Source organism: Sceloporus occidentalis, unplaced genomic scaffold (genome assembly GCF_023333645.1).
Source record: "Sceloporus occidentalis isolate IW3139 unplaced genomic scaffold, rSceOcc1.0.p SCAF_6, whole genome shotgun sequence".
Lineage (NCBI taxonomy): Eukaryota > Metazoa > Chordata > Lepidosauria > Squamata > Phrynosomatidae > Sceloporus > Sceloporus occidentalis.
The window spans coordinates 64,971,939-64,985,486 of record NW_028316986.1 but is presented as its reverse complement, the minus strand read 5'-3'; the positions used below and the strand labels follow the sequence as shown (position 1 = coordinate 64,985,486).

The following is a 13,548-nucleotide window of genomic DNA, read 5'->3' as shown; positions in this document are numbered from 1 at the left end:
TTTAGAAGAAAGATAAATAACAGAGCTTAGCTAAGTGATGCATTATCTGTTCAAATGATCTCAAATTACTGGATGCATTTTTCATACAACATCAAATATCATCAAAGTGACAATATGACTCAAGTATTCCAAGTTCCTATTAAAAACAAGCTCAAGAGGAAGAATGATGCAAAGGATGGAATTTTAAATTTGGGTATAAGAAAACAGGTTCAGATCCCCACTTAGCCTGTTACAAGTTTCTGTCATTCAGATTCATTTAACTAAGGTCCAAAACACACAGCAGAAATAATTTAATCTGAGACCGCTTTAGCTGCCCTGGCTCAGAGCTAGGGAATCCTGGGAATTGTAGTTCATTGTGGCACCAGAGCTCTAAATGTCTCACAAGACTACTGATCCCATAACTCCCTAACATTGAGCCAGTGTAGTTAAAGTGGTCTCAAACTGAATTATTTCTGCTGTGTGTTGTGGATCTAAGAGCCGTGGACAGGAAAAAATAATTAATACAAATACATAAAATCTGACAAAAACAAAAAGCACAAGGATAGCCCATCACTGCAGCTTCTGTAAGATTAGTATATCTCCTTCAGGTCTATCTATCTATCTATCTATCTATCTATCTATCTATCTATCTATCTATCATGACACATTTCTCACGGAGAGAGACCCAAGGAAGGAAATCAACTAAAATCTAGTAATGCAATTTTTAAAACAATTAAAAATGCAAATTAAAACAGTATACTTTTTTTAGTTTTTATGGGTTTTTCGGGCTATGTGGCCATGTTCTAGAAGAGTTTCTTCCTGACGTTTTGCCAGCATCTGTGGCTGGCGAAACGTCAGGAAGAAACTCTTCTAGAACATGGCCACATAGCCTGAAAAACCCACAAAAAACTATGGATGCCGGCCATGAAAGCCTTCGACTTCAGTATACTTTTTAATATATGAAAGTTTAAAAAATTAATTAACAAAATACAAAAACCCCTCCCTTGCATAGTTCTATATTAAAAGCTTGCTTAAGCAAAAAGGGTTTTGCCTGAAATGGAAAGCAGGGAAGAGGACAGGCAAGCTTTTTGTTTAAGGGAGTTCCAGAGGTTGGGAGCAGCCACAGAGAAGGCTCTCTATTGTGTCCTTACCAAGCAAGACAGTGATGATGTCAGGACCGAGAGAAGCCTTCTCCTGAACATCTTAGGGCTCTAGCAGGTTCATATGGGGAAATACAGGCCTGATACAGACAGGCCAAAATAAAGCTGCTTCAAGTCACTTTGGAGGTATGGTGTTTCAATGATGCATGCGTCCTAAGAGTTCAGAAGCTGCACCAAAGCCACGCCCCAGTCCTAAGGACTGGAGTGAAGCTTTGGTATGGCTTCCAGACTCTTAGGACACATGCATCATTGAAACACCATACCTCCAAAGTGACTTGAAGCAGCTTTATTTTGGCCTGTCTGTATAGGGCCACAGTCTCCCAAATACTCTGGACCTAAGCCATGTAGGGCTTTTTTGGTCATGACCAGCACTTTGAATTGTGCCCAGAAACAAACTGGTAGCCAGTGAAGCTGTTTCAACAAGGGAGTTGTATGCTCTCTGTAACTGGCCCAGGTCAGCATTCTGGCAACCATTTTGAACTTGCTGAAGTTTCCAAACGGTTTTGAAAGACATCCCCACATAGAGTGGGTTCCAGTAGTCCAAATGAAATGTAATCAAAGCACATGTTACCAAACCAGATCTGACGTCTCAAGGAACAGGTACAACTGGAACACTAGTTTTAGCTGTGGAAATGCACTCCCGGCCATTGCTGAAACCTAGACATTCAGGCTGAGAGTTTCGTCTGAGGAGTTATTCAGACAGGGAAAATAATCCAGGATGAATCCAGGTTGAACCTTTGTTGTTCACATGCATCTTGAATGCACCCAATTAAGTTGGGGTGGTCTGCCAAAAAACAACCAAAAAACCACTTTCCCCGGGATTGATATTGAGTATTTTCCAAATTAAAAAAAAAAAGATTTGCATAGTTGGCAGTGTGTATAACCAATGCAAATAGACCTGAATAGACTTGGGATAAAACTCTGCATGCCTTGAAAACCAATACATTTGCACTGTTGATGGCCTTGAGGTTGAGAAAGTGCCGCCCCTTCCCCAGTGGAACAGCCACCGCTGGGGAGAAAAAAGGGAAAGAGAGGAGGAAAGCAGGGGAGTGAAAAAGGGATTCCAATCCCCTCAAGTGGCAGGAAGAGGAGCCTTTGCCCAGCCAAGTAGTGCTGGTGGGTGTGAGGAAAAGGGAAGGGTGCTTGCATGTGTGAGCAATCGAATTCACAGAAATGCAGTTTGAGGAGAGATGAGGTTACATAGTGTGCATAATAAACCCGGAATGTGTGAGTGAGGTTATTTGCATCGTTCTAGTTAAAAAAAGACACCTAAATGAACCCCAAGAGAACACCCAAGCTGCGAGATTGAGATGTCAGAGAGGGTGTAACCCATCCAGGGATGGCAGAGTCCTTATTCCCTGATCTGTCTTTTGACTAACCAAGAGCGCCTCTGTTTTGTCTGGATTAAGTTTTCATTTTATCTGTCCTCATCCAGTCCGTTACTAACAGCATATATTGACACAGTACAGAGATAGCTTCCTTGGGAAGGAGACAAAGAGTTGGGTGTCCTCTGCATAAGTATTGATGAGTTCTCCCAGCAGTTTCATATAGGTTAAACAGCATGGGGAACAACACAGAACCCTGAGGGACCCAGCAGGCCAACGGCCAGGGAGTCAAACAGGAGTTCCCCAGCACCAGCTTCTGAGTTTGATGCTCCAAAAAAAGGCTGGAACAACGTTAGAACAGTGCCCCTAAGTCCCATCTCAGAGAGGCAGCCCAGATACCATGGTCAATGGTATCAAAAGCTGCTAAGAGGTCCTACAGAATTATCAAGAACACAGGTCATCCACCAAGGTAACCAAAGCTGTCTCTGTCCCATAACCAGGCCTGAAGCTGGATTGCAATAGATCTAGATAATCAGTCTCATCCTGAAACCCTTGAAGATGGAAAAGCACCATGTAGAATCATAGAATAATAGAGTTGGAAGAGACCACAAGAGCCATCCAGTCCAACCCCCTGCCATGCAGGAAATCCAAATCAAAGCATCCCCAACAGATGGCCATCCAGCCTCTGTTTAAAGACCTCCAAGGAGGGAGATTTCACTACACTCCGAGGAAGGAGTGTGTTCCACTGTCGAACAGCCCTTACTGTCAGGACGTTCTTCCTAATGTTGAGGTGGAATCTCTTTTCCTGCAGCTTGCATCCATTGCTCTGGGTTCTAGTCTCTGGAGCAGCAGAAAACAAGCTTGCTCCCTCCTCAATATGACATCCCTTCAAATATTTAAACAGGGCTATCATATCACCTTTTATCCTTCTCTTCTCCAGGCTGAACATCCCCAGCTCCCTAAGTCGTTCCTCATAGGACATGGTTTCCAGACCCTTCACCATTTTAGTCACTCTCCTTTGGACGTGCTCCAGTTTCTTGCCCCAAAATGGAATAGTAAAGGCTGACTGATAATTATTCAGAATGGTGGGATCCAGGAAGGCCTTTTCCAATAATGGCCTCACCCGAGCCTTCTTTAGGCAAGATGAAAACCTCCCTTGCTGCAGTGACATTTTTTAAAAATTAGCCTACATTTTTTCTTTCTATATGACACAAATAATGAAAGAGATCACCATTAGTTCCCGAGAATAACACTGTAAGTCTACAATCCTAAACACAGTTATGTGAAAATAAATCCTAGTAAACTTGATATTACATCTAAGTAAACATATTTAGGATTGCACTGAGTTATAAAAGGGATCACAATTCCCCAAGTACAAAAGAAGCAAAAGGGCCTTCTGGCCTGTTTGATGCTTTGAGAAAGTAAGAGCCTGCGAGCACCATTCCCAGTCAATATGTTGATGGTACCCAGCACTGAGGGACACCTTTGCAGTGTCAAACATTGTCTGCTTCCCTTGAAGACCCTAATCATAATTGGAGATTTCCTCAATCCCTGTGACTCATCTGTGTTCCAGAGCCAAAGTAAGCTCTCCTGACTCAAACCATTGCGTCACATCAATTTGGGCTCCCCCAAGTGAATTTCTTGGCCTGCTGAGACTCCAAGTTTGCTGCAGCATAAATATAACGTGAATGATAACAAGTGACAGTGGCAATCAGAAACAACATGAGGAAGTTGTCCATGGCTGCTCAGGAAAAAAAGGAAACAGAAAAACACTTCATAATCAAGGTTTCCAGCAGAGCCTGTTTGTCCTCTGCCAACAATAATGAGGTCCTCTCCTTCACGTTGCAACTGCATTCTGCTGCTGTGATAATGAGACTCATGCCCAGCACTATAATGTGTTGTTTTCCCTCTGTGCACGACTTGGGTACTGCTATGGCTAATTACTACCAATGCCTTCTCTCCACCCTCCTGGAGCCTGTCTGATGCTCAGAGACAGACGCGGGGGAGTTCATTCCAGCCCAGAGCATCAGCCTCCTGGCAAGTACTATATTCATCAAAGCTAGTAATGTATGGGAGATAATAACGCAGAGCCAGCAGCAAACAAGGTGGTGGGGGCTAGAACCTTTCTATGAGGATGTGACAGCAGTGAGCACAGTCTGATACGTGTGCGGGGGGGGGGGGGGCAGAAGCCTTCAGTGGCTGTAGAAAGAAGCAATTTGGTTATTCCTTCCTTGCACACTAACACACACAGACATACAAAAGTTACCACCTGCCCTAAAGGCTGCCACATCAGAACATGTCCTTTTCCTCCTCCTCCTCCTCCTCGCCACCACCACTAACCCCATCAAAAGCAACAAGGCACAGCAATGAAATCTACTGTCTGAAGCAACTACCTCAAATATGATAAAATAAAACTTTAAAGTATTTACTGTATTGCATTTTATGCCACTCTGTTTTATATGACTCATATATCCTATATACTTTCTGGTAAAATCTGTTACCTTTGGCTATGCTGGTCCATGACCGTACTAATCTATTGACTGATAAAAGAGTACCTATCCAGGGGTAGCCGTGTTGGTCATGTAGCAAAGTACAGTAATATCCCAATTCCACAAAACAGTGATATCTTGATTGGCCAATGCAGAAAACACATATGGCAAGCTTTCAAAGTGCAGCATGTATTTGGTACATTATGGTTGGCGCCATGGTAGGTATCTCTTATTTAATGGATTTGGTATGATAAAAGAACATCCATGCACAGCAGCAGCTTGGACTATGACTCTGGAGATCCGGGTTTGATTCCCCACTCCAGCATGGAGAAGGGAGGGACCCATTGGGTGACCCTGGACAGGTCACACTCTCTCAGCCTCAGAGGAAGGCCATGGCAAACCCTCTCTGAAGAAACATGCCAAGAAAGCCCTATGATAGGCTGCCTTAGGGTCGCTGTAAGTCAGAAATGACTATGAGGCACACAACAACTATTATTATTATTATCATTATTATTATTCTAGAGCAAGGGAGAGGGGCTGAGGCTGCAAGAGAGGAAAGGAGAAGGAAACATGGCAGGGTGGCCACCTCTTCAGGGTGACCAAACACGTCCTCCTTTTCCAGGACCTGTCCTCCATTTCCAACAGTCTGTCCAGGAAGAATGCCGAAACATCATCCATTTCAAGTCTAAGAAGCATGACTTTATATTATAGATGAGTGTTTTGAGCTTTTATGTGGCAAATGCCCTCCACTTTCCCCTGGAATGTCCTCCATTTTGCAGTGCCTTGTCCTCCTTTGCAGCGAAGACATCTGGTGGCCTGCGCAGAGTGACCAGTGCAAACCTCCTCTTAGAGGTAAACCCATCCTCTATTTTCAACCTTCTGTCCAGGAAGAATGCCGAAACGTCCTCCACTTTGAGCTTGACAAAGTAGCATGCATATTATACACACACACACACACACACACCCATTATATACATACATACATACATACTCTGTGTGTGTGTGTGTGATACACAGTATATATGAGTGTGTTTTGAGCTTTCCATGTGGTCATTGTCTTGCATTTTTTCCTGGAATGTCCTCCATTTTGCAGTGCCTTGTCCTCCTTTGCAGTGAGGACGTCTGGCCACCCTGCCTCTCTTCCTCCTTTCTTTCTTTCTTTCCTTCCTTCCTTTTTCTTTCTTCCCTTCCTCCCTTCTTTCTTTCTTTCTTTCCTTCCTTCCTTCCTCCCTCTCTCTTTTTCTTCCCTCCTTCCCTTCCTCTCTTCTTCTTCTTTCTTCCCTCCCTCCCTCCCTCCTCTCTCGTTCCCTTCCTTCCTAGGCCCCGCAAAAGCACCGGTGCTCTCCCTCCTCCTTCCCGCCCTTTACCTGCTCCTCCTGCCGCCTCCGCCACCCGCGCAGTCCCTCCGCCGCCGCCGCCGCCGCCTCTTCCTCCTCCTCCTGGGCTCTTCCTATCCCTGTGACAGCGGCCGAGTCCCCCAGCGGCACCACTGGCTGCCCATGTCAGGAAGGAATCCTCTCTCTCCCGCCCGCCTCCCCTCCGAGTCGCCAAGGCAACCCAAGGACCGCCCTCTCCTCCTGCTCCTGCTGCTCCTGCTGCTGCTGCTGCACTCGACGCCGGACACCCAAAGCCGAGGCCGCGCATGCTCACTTCTCCACTCGGGAGCCGCTCTCGGGGGTCACGTGCTCCCGAAGGGCCAATGGGCGCAGAGTGGGGAAGCCCTTTTTTCTTTATTGTGGAAATGCAGCCCTCCCTCCGCGTTGAGCAGCAAATGAAAAACACTGTTCCTTTTACCTGAGGAACACCTCTCTAGGAATCTCCAGCGCAACTCTATGGTCAACATTAACCAGAAGTTGATCATAGAGACAAATGCCTAGAGAAGTGTTCCCTCTAGGAACTTCTAGGTCCTCCAGGACCAACTCTATGGTCAACTTCTGGGAGAGTTGTGCTGGAGGACTAAAGAGATTCCTAGAGAGAACATATTAGTCAAAACCACCAATAATCAAATCAGCAAATGTCAAAGGCTTTCATGGCCGGCATCCATTGCTTTTTAAAGAATATATTCCTTATTTCTGAATTTTGAAAATACAAACAAACAATAAACTATAATACATACCTACATATGTGTACATATACATACCTATATATGACAAAACAATACAAACACAAACACAATTTTGACAACAAATAAATTACTTCCTGATATTGCTAACAATTTCACCTTTTCATAATACTTGCTCTTAATTTCTATTGACTTTTAACATAAGTTGAATATCTTTTTCTATTGTTGAAGAGTTCAGATTTCTATCATTTATATAAAAATCTAATTCAAGCTAAATTGTCTCCTTTATATAAATCCTTGAATATGTAACTGTTTCTATTTAATATCTTTATCCTTTATAATTCAAATTATTGTTTCGTATTTCAAAACCATTTCACAAAGTGTTAAAGATAACACATAAGTAATTATCACTATTATTCAGTTAAAGCAATATACATATTTTCTTCTTCTACATTTTGGATATAGCCTATCCAAGAGTCCCATTCTTTATAGAATTCTTTTAAAGTTCAGCAAAAAAAGTCTGGGAGGAGTTCCAAAATGTCCTCCATTTTGAGCATGGTTTAGAAGCATTAATTTATATTCATTTGAGTGTTATGTGGTAAATGTCCTCCATTTTTCCATGAATGTCCTCCATTTCGCAGTGTCTTGTCTCCATTTTGCGGTGAGGACATCTGATCATGCTGGCACCTGCATCATTTACCAGAGAAGGGCTAAGGCCTTGTAAAACTACAAATCCCAAGATTCTGTAGGATGGAGCTACAGCGCTTAAAGTGGTGTCAAACTGCAATATTTCTACATTGTAGACGGATGTTGTCCATGATCGCTTTTTTTTTTAGTTCTGAGCTTTTCTTACATTTTGGTTTTGGTTTTCTCAGCCGAATTATAAATACTCTAAATGAATAAATATGATCCCTTCTCTAATAGCCTCAGTATTGATCTTCTACTATTTCTGTCATGGAGTGAGGAGGACTATAGTTTACGAAAACTTACTTAATGATATTCAAAGATGTAACAGCGTTGGTCTGTTTCAGCATAGAGAGATACAAAGGAATCCTGTGTCACCTTTGAGACTAACAAAAACATTACATTTAAGCATAAACTGGGGTGGATTCCAGTCTACTTACTCAGATCTTGCGTTAGTCTTAAAAGTGCACCAAAACACTTCCTAGCTTTTACTGCACAGTCTAGCAGAGCTACCACTCTGGAAATGGATTATTACACCTGTAGTTGCCTTCATTAGCTGGGTTTTCAGAATTGTAATGAATTTACTTGGACAAAATACTGCCTTTTCACTTTTTGCCTTCATGTACTGCAGAAATAGACTGTTGAGGAAGTTGCATGTAATGTAAACAACTATACAGAGCCAAGACACAAGTTAAAATTGCAATATATGCATGTGCTCAGTTACAAAACTATTTTAAAAAAACCTTTTTGTTGTTGTTAACTGCCCTCATAGCAACCCTGTGAATGAGACATCTCCAAGACCCCTTGCCCTCAACTGTTCTGCTCAGGTCCTAAAGGCTCATGCCCTCCAGAATTGACTCTAACCATTTGACGTCTGGTCTTCTTCTCTTTCAACTGCCTTCTACCTTTCATTGTCTTTTCTAAAGAATAATGCCTTCTTAGGATGTGTCCAAAGTACGGCAGCCTCAATTTGGTCATCTTGGCTTCCAGGGAGATTTCAGCCTGTAGCTGCTCAAGGATCCATTTGTTTGTCTTTTTCTCTGTCCATGGTATCCTCAGCACTCTTCTCCAGCACCACATCTCAAATGAGTTAATTTTCTTTCTATCAGAGCTTTCTTCACTGTCCAGCTCTCACATCCGTACATTGCAATCAGGAACATAATGGCTTGGACTAGTCTCATTTTAGTGTTCAGATTTATATCTTTGCATTTTAGGATCTTGTCCAGTTCTTTTGTAGCTGCCCTTCCCAGTCCTAATCTCCTTCTGATTTCTTGGCTACAATTTCCATTCAGATCTATGACTGATCCAAGGTATAGGAACTCTGACTACTTCGATTTTCCCATTGTCTGGGATTAATTCTTGAAGCTCTTCCATGGCCATTATTTTTGTTTTCTTAATGTTAAGCATTAAGCCTACCTTTGCGCTTTCCTCCTTAACCTTCTTCAGTAACTGCTGCAGCAGGTCCTTGTAGGTATGCTAGCAGTATTGTGTTTTCTGCCTATCTTAGCTAGTTAATAAGAAATACTGAGACAAACCATCTGAGTAGTATTCTGAATCCATGGAAGAAAACTTAAGTTATTTACAAAAAGTTCCCACTTTTTAACAGACTGGTTACTGATCCAGATTCAGGCCATTTAACCACTTCCCTTTTTTACAGCAAGTACTGTACAAACACAGGAAACTTTCTCTCACATGCCCTAAGAGAAAAGAAACCACAGCAATAAAGCAGAGCATAAAACACAGAGATTACATACAGAGCCTCCAAGAACACTGTTATATTTAGTGGTAGCAAAGCCACCTTGGCTCCCACTTTGGATCCGATTTTGTGAGGGAGGCAGAGTATAAGAACAATAAATAAACAAATAAATACAGCAAGGGGAATTTCAAGCCATACATGGCAAGGAACCCCACAGTCCTGGATAGCTGTTCTTTTTCCTTTCACTGCCATGGCACTGTTGACAAAGGTATCCAGGCTATCTGAATTGGGGGACAGATGGGAAGGGGGGTTGTTATATAGTTCTATGATTTAAATGAATTTACAGTGTAGATTTGCACACACTCAAAAATAATTTTTAAAATCAGAGTTAGCAAATAGGTTTTTTAATTTTAATTTGTTTTTGCTTTAACATATTGGGAATGTCAGAGGACTTGTAAAACATAGCATGGCTGTGTGGAAGGAGCAGAAATAAGAGAAATTATGTATTTGCATCTCATGTAATGCAAAAGTCATTTGTGTGATCTGCATTTCACTTAATAATTGTGGCTATCTGTAGGGAGTGGGGATGGAAAAAGCATCAATCTAATATTACAAAGTTACTCCTGTGACTGATATAGCTGTCTGCCCTCCTGCATGTCTTTACAGGTTTACTCAGAAATATTTTTTCACTAGCATGTACTCCCAGCTAAGTGCTACACACTCTTAGCTGGACATAAGTCCCATTTAACTCAATGAGACTTTACCTTACGGACACTCTGATATCCATAAAGGACCGAGGAATACAGTCTTTAATTAGTATACTAGAAATTATCTGGATGAAATATGTGTTTCAGCTATCCTACATTAGTTGTTCCAGGCATATCAAAGTAAGCAATATGTGGAATACACTGTGTTTATTATCATCATCCTTTATTTCTATTTCACTCTTTCCTTGGTTCTTTTCCTTACATTGATGTAGTACCACACTTGCTACATTCACGTCTCTGGTATCTGATGTGAACTAACTCATTCAGCAACATACTACTAAAAATAATTTGGTATTATACCATTTAGGGCTAATTGAAAATAAGATCTTTTGAAACTGCATATTTCCAAGGCATGTGATCATAACAAATTTTCAAATGAGAGATCACTTGGACCCAGCAATGACTTAAGTCTTGTGATGCTCCTCTAATCACAATGTGACCTCCACTTTCCAAAAAAGCTAGACCACACTTTTTGCCAAGCTGTAGGAAACGTATATCTTATACGTTATAAGAAACATCTTATATCAAGTGTAATGTACAAATCTGTCCGTTAGAACACCAGTTATTAACACAGGAATTTAGGGCATTTCCCACACTTGCTGGTGCTGAGTCATGAGATTATAAAGCTGTATGGTCTTGCAGGCCATCTGATCCATATCTGTACTCAGCATTGGACATTCAGAGCTATTGCATCCTCAACAGATGGATTATCATGATCTCATTTGTTGTACTGGGGAGAGAAAACTGCTACTTTATGGCTGGCAGTTTCTCATAAAAGAGGCACTGACAAGCTTATCTAGGCCTGGTCCCAACCCTAGTTGGTTGACCATCACCATTGGACATAGTGTGAAACTCACAACTAATTGCAAACATTTTGGATACAGATCCCATATCAGTAAGTGATCCCAAATTGAAACTGAATCAGAACAAGGCTGTGCTTTCCAGTCCTAATTCTGTAGAAAATCTGGAGGGTGGCAATTTACGTATTTGGAATCATAAACTTCCAGGAATGAGACAATAAACTGTGTTAAGATGTGTTCAGTAAACTAAAGGACAAGAAAAAGTCAACTGAATGTGTGTGTATTAACTGCCTTCAAGTCAGCCTTGATTCAAGTCAGCCACTCACTCAAAACCATAAGGTTGTGAGTTCAATACCAGCAAAAGAGCTCAAGCTTGAATCAGGCTTGCATCCTTCCGATGAGGTCGCTAAAATGAGTACCCAGATTGTTGGGGGCAATTAGCTTATAGTTGTAAACTGCTTAGACACTGTTAGTTCAGTATGAAGTGGTATATAAATGAAGCTTTTTTTTGTTTGATCTATGGCGATGCTATGAATGAGACTCCTCCAAGACTCCTTGTCCTTGATAGCCCTGTTCAGGTCTTGCAGACTCAGAGCCATGGCTGCCATGATTGAGACTATCCATCTGTAATGTCGGCCCTCTCCAGACCGGCCTTTTAGCATGTACCGAGTACGTGCTAGGGTTGCCTCAGAGCGTCCTTTACAGATGCTCCCTAACCCTAGCACGTACTCCATACATCAAAATGGCGGCACCCTGTACAGATGGGTGCCGCCGTTTTGAGGTGACGGCCGCACCACATCCAAATGGCATGGTGCTGGCATGATCTGCTTGCGTCACTACAGGGCGCATAGGGTGCCCTATTTGCGGCGCTGGAAGGAGCTCTGAAACGGAGCTCCTTGGGAGCGGCTTGTTCCCACAGCCAAAAAATGGCTGTGGGAACGAAGCTAGGGGGAAAGGGGCCAAGTGGCCCCTTTCTCTCCCGGCAGGGTCTCCCTGGGGTGTCCTGGGGCATGAAGCCCCAAGGACACCCCTTTCCAGGCCGGGGGGAAGCGGCATTTTGCCACTTCCCCGAGGCCTGGAAAAGTGGCGGATCGGGGCCTCCAGGGCTGCCGCTGTGGGTGCTCAGGCCCCGATCCGGCGGGGAAAGGGGCGGGTGCAGGCTGCCACAAAGGGGCGGTATGTATCCCGCTGTAGTCTTCCTTTTTTTCTGCTGCCTTCTACATTACCAAGCATTATAGTCCTTTCTAGGGAGTCATGCCTTCCCATGATATGTTCAAATTACAACAGCCCCAGTTTAGTCATTTTGGCGTCTAGAGAGAGTTTGGGCTTGATTTCTTCTAGGACCATTTATTTGTCTTTTTCATAGTCCACAATATCCACATAATTCTTCTCCAACACTGCACCTCAAATGAGTTGATTTTGGGACCGAACAAGCAGGCCAAAATAAAGCTGCTTCGGGTCACTTTGGAGGTATACTGTTTAAATGTTGCATGCATTCTAAAAGGCCAGAAGCCGCGCCTAAGGACTAGAGCACAACTTTGGCACAGCTTCTGGCCTCTTAAGTTGTGTGTGTGTCATTTAAACAGCATACCTCCAAAGTGACCCGAAGCAGATTTATTTTGGCCTGTCTGTTCAGGCCCTTTCTTCATATCAACTTTCTTTACCCTTTAATACATTTTGTTATTTATTGAACAAATGGAACCAATCCATTTATAGTAAGAAACTTTTAAATTGCCAAATCAAGCGTACAGTGCACCTGGGACAAGACTATTGTTGGGAAGATAGCTTGTAGATCTTCCCTTCCTCAGGCAACTAAAATGGAAGTCTAATAGTAACAAACAGTTACTAAGGCACCATATTGCATATATGTTTATTATTTGTTGATTAATATATTTGCTTATGACCTTGGGACACACACTCTCAACCTCAGAGAAAGGCAAAGGCAAACTCACTCTCAACAAATCTTTCCAAGAAAACCCTGTGATAGCTTTGCCTTAGGCTTAGGGTTACCATAAGTGGAAACAACTTGAAAGCGCACAATAACAACAATTATGGAGTTTATCAGACAAAGGAAATTGGAAGTATAATCCAATGGCAATCTGAACGCAATCATGGGGTTTAGTGTTATTGCGTGATAGCCCACTACACGCCATTTCGGGCAAGGGGAAGTCAGTCCGAATGCAATCATGTGGTTTCATGTTATTGCGTGATAGACTGCCACACGCAAATTTGGGCAATGGCATGCTATTTTAGGGCAAAGGGGAGCCAGTTCGAATGCAATGCACATTCATGTAATTGCGCTAAACTAGCGTCTTAAAGTGAATGCATTCTGGCCCTACTTTCTTTTCATTCAAATTTAAGAGAAATTCCTCCCATTTGATAAACTCCTCTATTCTGCATTGGTCAGGCCTCATCTGGAGTACTGTGTTCAGTTCTGGAAGCCTCATTTTAGGAGGATATAGATAATCTGGAGCAGGTTAAGAAAAATGGCAACAAGAATGATAAGAGGTATGGAGAACAAAACATATGAAAAAAGGTTGAAAGAGCTAGGCATGTTCAGCTTGGTAAAAAGAAGAGAAGTGACAT

General features: G+C 42.6%; 1 protein-coding gene across 4 annotated transcripts in view; it reads right to left on the bottom strand.

Moving 5' to 3' along the window:
• Positions 1 to 6,461, bottom strand: part of LYST (lysosomal trafficking regulator) — a 123,243-nt gene extending 116,782 nt beyond the window's left edge. For all 4 annotated transcript variants that reach the window (XM_089529871.1, XM_089529874.1, XM_089529873.1 and 1 more), the window contains exon 1: positions 6,321 to 6,461. The gene's annotated coding sequence lies outside the window, so the exon portion shown is untranslated. The remainder of the gene's footprint in view (positions 1 to 6,320) is intronic.
• Positions 6,462 to 13,548: the final 7,087 nt, after the last annotated feature.